The sequence below is a fragment of the Cebus imitator genome, unplaced genomic scaffold (genome assembly GCF_001604975.1).
Source record: "Cebus imitator isolate Cc_AM_T3 unplaced genomic scaffold, Cebus_imitator-1.0 Scaffold449, whole genome shotgun sequence".
In the NCBI taxonomy this organism is placed as follows: Eukaryota; Metazoa; Chordata; class Mammalia; order Primates; family Cebidae; genus Cebus; species Cebus imitator.
The window spans coordinates 1190396-1195496 of NW_016107764.1; the positions used below are offsets into that span (position 1 = coordinate 1190396).

The following is a 5101-nucleotide window of genomic DNA, read 5'->3' on the forward strand; positions in this document are numbered from 1 at the left end:
CCAAAGGTATCGGAAGAGTCACAGAGAACCCCAGGAGCCAAAGGTATCGGAAGAGTCACAGAGAACCCCAGGAACCAAAGGTATCGGAACAGTCACAGGGGATCATTTCACTGACGCCGAAAGGGGCAAATACAACTGGAAGAAAATCATCGTTTAGGAAAATACTTACCAAACTGATCCCAGAAAAGCTTAAACAGAATCATTTCCATAGGGAAAATAATGAAGAGAAAATCATAAAAGAACTTTCTTCTAAAAAGCACCAGGCCCCAAGAGTTTCACAGAGGAACCCAACCCCTCTTTAGAGATCAGGCAATTCAGTGCTACTGAAACATCCCAGAGAATGACACAAGAAATATAATTTCTGTATCATGTTTGTGAAGCAACTATCACAACCAAAAAGTGTGTACACACAAAAGAAAACTACAGGCCAGCCTTAATGATGAGGAGCAACACATAAACCTCTATTAAATATGAGCAAGAAGTGCATTCGCAGCACCTTAGAGAATTATGTGTCGGACCGAGTGAAGCACAATCAAGGAATTTAAGAATCTTTCATTATGAAGCAACTTCGTTTGTATAATTCATTACATTAATACGTCTAAGAAAAAAATTATATGATCACCCCACAGAGGATTTTTTAAAAGCAACTGACAAATTTAATAATGATTCTTGATTTTTAAAAAAACACAAAATAAAATAGAAAGTACAGGTTCTTCATCAACATACCTTTCTGAATCCAGAGCCACACTCTGCTTAACAGAGTAACAGCAGAGCCATTCCTAACAGATGCCTACTACAGCCACCACCAGCTACCACCACGTGAAGCATCTAGTCCACAAAGATAGGTGAGAGAAAGAAACCAGAGTATAAAATTGGGAGGAGAACGTTAACCATTCCTATTTGCAGTTCATATGACTGGATGCCTGGAAAACCCGAGGTGATGAACTAACAAAACAACAAAAGAATTCAGGAAGTTAGCAAAAACCAATTCTTTTGTTTAGATGGAATCTCACTCTGTCACCCAGGCTGAAGTACAGTGGGGCGATCTCAGGTTCAAGTGATTCTACTGCCTCAGCCTCCTGAGTAGCCGGGATTACAGGCACGTACCACCATGCCTGGCTAATTTTTTAATTTTTAGTAGAGACGGGGTTTCACTGTGTTGGCCAGGCTGGTCTCAAACTCCTGACATCAGGTGATCTGCCTGCCCCCAGGTGATCTGCCTGCCCCAGCCTCCCAAAGTGCTGGGATTACAGGCGTGAGCCACCATGCCTGGCCCAAAGTTAATATTTAGACTATAGTAGCATTCACACACATATAATATTCCTTCGAACAATAAAAAAGATAAAATTTTGGGGAATAATGAAATCCTGACTCAAAACATACCACAAAGTTATAGTAATCAAAACAGCATGGTGATGACATAAAAACAGACATACAGACAAATGAAACAAGATAGACAGCCCAGAAATAAATCCACTCATTTATGGTCAAATTATTTTAGACAATGGTGCCAAGAACTCATAATAAGAAAAGAAAAGTCTCTCAATAAATAATGCTAGGAGAACTGCTTCTCTATGTACAGAAGCTTAACAGTAAGCACAACTCACACCATATACAACAATCAACTCAAAAATGGATTAAAGACATCATTTCGACCTGAAACTGTAAAACTCCTAGAAAAAAAGAGAGGAAAAGCTCCACAACGTCAGTCTGGGCAATGACTTTTTGGATAAGACCCCAAAAGCAAAGGCAATAGAAGTGAAAACAGACAAACAGGGTTACATCAAATTAAAAAGCTTCTGCACAGCCAAAGAAACAATCAACACAGTAAACAGACAACCTACAGAGTGGGGGAATGTCTGCAATCCATACATCTGATAGGTGTAAACATCCAAATACAGTATATAAGGAACTCCAAGAACTCAATAGCAAGAAAATAAATAACCCCATGAAAAAAGACACAAAGTTCCCGAACAGTTATTTCACAGAAGACAGATACACAAAAAGGCGCTCATTAACCATCAGAGAAATACAGATTAAAACCCAGTGAGACACCGCCTCACCTCTGTCAGAATGGCTATCGTCACAAAGGCAGAAGATGGTCAGTGCTGGTGAAGACGTGGAGGAAAGGCAGTCCCTGCAGCCTGTGGGCGGAATGTCAATTAGTACAACCTTGATGGAAAACAGTGTGGAGGCGCCTCCAAAAATTCAATAAAGTACCATCTAATTCAGCAACCCCATGACTGGGAACAGATTCAAAGGAAGCAAGATCAGATGGTGAGGAGACCCGCACGCCCATGTTCACTGCAGCACTGTTGACAAGAGCCAAGATAGAGAATCAGCCTTGGTGTCCATCACCAGATGACTGGATGGAGAAAACGTGGCACATGTTTTCTCACTGTGCAATGTTATCCAGCCTTGAGAGAAAAAAATCCTGTCCTTTGTGACAACACCGATGAACCTGGAAGACAGGATGTTGAGCAAATACGCCAGGCACAGAGATACAAATACTGCATGTTCTCACTCACACGGGGAGGCTGACAAAGTTGATCTCATGGAACTAGAAGGGGGTTACCAGAGACTGGAGGAAGGGAGGAGATTGGCCAATTGATACAAAACGTCAGCGGCACAGGAGGATTAAGTTCGAGAGACCCTGCACGGCATGGGGTGTAGAATTAGTAACTTCCCACGGATGGATGGATGAACCCACACATCCTCTCTGGAGGATAATCTGGCAGTGTACATCAAAATTACAAAAGTGTGTACCTTTTGAAACAGCACTTGTTCTGGGCATCCATCCTGCACGTATATCACACTTAAACACGCAAAACAGCACACGGACCAGGCCATCCATTCTGCCGTAGGGAGCGATCGAAAGTCACCTAAATGTCCACCCACGGAGGACTGTGAAATCGATCTGGGCATATCCACACCATGGAATACTCTGTGACTGTCAGAAAGAAGAAGGGAACCCTGGACTGATTCCAAAACATCTCCACAGCACTGACATTAACATTTCACCAAGGGAAGGAGGGACCAAGGTGCAGGAATGTGTCATCTTGTGGCTTGTGAAAGGAAAAGCAAAGAGGAAATGTTTCTGTTTGCTTGGAATGTATAATGAAGCTCTAGAAGGACGGTCATTCTTTGCTTAACGATCGGCGATTTCCTCACTGCAAGCATCACGGAGTGTATCTACACACACCTAGATACTGGAGCCCAAAACACACCCCGGCCATTGGCAAAGCCTACTGCTCCAGGCTACACACCTGGACAGCAGGTAAATGTACTAAATGCTGTGGGCAGCTGTAACACAATGGTAAGATTTGGTATATTTATACGTATCTAAACGTAGAAAAGGTGCAGCAGAAATACAGTAGGGTTTTTAAATGGTACACCTGTATAGGGCACTTACCGTGAATGATGTCTGCAGGACTAGACACCACCTGGGTGCCTCAGGGACTGAATAAGTGACAGTGACTGTGAAAGCCTGGACATGACTGTCACTACCGGAGACTTTACAACAAACACTGTACACTTGGGCAACACGAATTTTTTTTTACAGTTTTGGTGGCTCATGCCTGTAATTCCAAAATCCTGAGAGGTCAAGGCAGGAGGACTGCTTGAAGCCAGGAGTTCAACACCAGCCTTGGGTGTGGTGGCATGCACCTGTAGTCCCAGCTACTTGGAAGGCTGAGGCAGGAGGAGCACTTGAGCCGGAAAGTCGAGGCTGCACCACTGCACTGCAGCCTGGGCGACAGGGAAGCCCTGTCTCAAAAACAAAAGTTTTCCTTTCTTCAATAATAAATTAACCTTAGCTTACTGTACGTTTTTACTTTATAAACATTCAAACGTTTTTAAACTTTTTGCCTCTTGTAGTGACATTTAGCTTAAAATGCAAACAGTATACAGTTGTACAAAAGCATTTTCTCCTTTACACATTTACTCTATAAGCTTTCTCCTGTTAACTTGTTTTTAACTTTTTAATCTTGTTTGTTAAAAACTAAGACACACACACACCCCCCAGCCTAGGCCTGCCTACACAGGGTCAGGATAATGAGTATCACCATCGTCCCTCTCTACCTCGTCCCACAGGAAGTCTTCGGGGCAATAACCCACGGGAGCGACCATCTTCTAGGAAAACACTGTCTTCTTCTGGACACTGATGGTGGCGGTGGCCTGCCTGGAGCAGCCGCTGTGGTGAGGCCGGCTGCGGCGGGGGAGGTGTGGCAGGGGCTGTGCACTCAACTGAGCCGGCGAGAGCCAGGAACAGCCTATTCCGAGCTGGCGGGGTGGGAGCCCCACACTCCTGGGCACAGCTGCACCCTCCCAGGCATGGCTGCACACCCAGGCATCCCTGTGCTCCTGGGGGCCCAGGAGGCCTCCCTGACCCCGCAGGCTCGTAAGTACCTATTCCCACTGCCTGGCCTCTCCCGGTTCCTGGTGCCTGCTCTGATTTTGGAGCAAAGTTGAAGCCAGGCCTGAGCTCTGTAGCAACACAACTGGGAGTGCACTCACAGAGGTGCTGACATGCCAGCCCCTGCCACCTCAGCCCCCTCTGGACTTTGGCTGCCAACAAGCATGGCAGGGAGGCTGCGGAGGAGCTGAAGGTGGCTCAGCACAGGACTCCAGGTGCCCCTCACAAACAGCCTGGGCACCATGGATGACATGATTGATGGCAGCAGGAGGCAAACAGGCTCCTGCGCGGAAAGGGGAAGGTCCCCAGTGAAGCCCACCTTCAAGCCAGGGACAGCCTGAAGCCTGGGAGCTGGACCATCAGTTCCAGGTGACGTCTAGAGCCTGGAGTGAGAACTTATGGTGCTTATTCCGGGTCCACCAATGGCCGCCCGTGGACCATCAGCATGCACTTCCTCCCTTCTGAACCTATAAAAACTCCAGACCCAGCCAGACTCACACAGATGTCAGGACTACCAGCTGTGGGAAGGAGCTGCCCACCGCGGGTCTCCTCTCCCTTGAGAGCCGGACGCTCATCAGGACGGCCTCCTGTGGAAGGATATGCCCACCGTGGGTCCTCTCCACCGAGAGCCGGACGCTCATCAGGACGGCCTCCTGTGGAAGGAGCTGCCCACCGTGGGTCCTCTCC

The 5101-nt window shown here is 46.6% G+C and overlaps 1 protein-coding gene across 2 annotated transcripts in view; it reads right to left on the bottom strand.

The window, feature by feature from the left end:
• The window catches only part of TSNARE1 (t-SNARE domain containing 1), a 136486-nt gene that overhangs the window by 119741 nt on the left and 11644 nt on the right, over positions 1-5101 (bottom strand). The gene's annotated exons all lie outside the window — the stretch shown is intronic.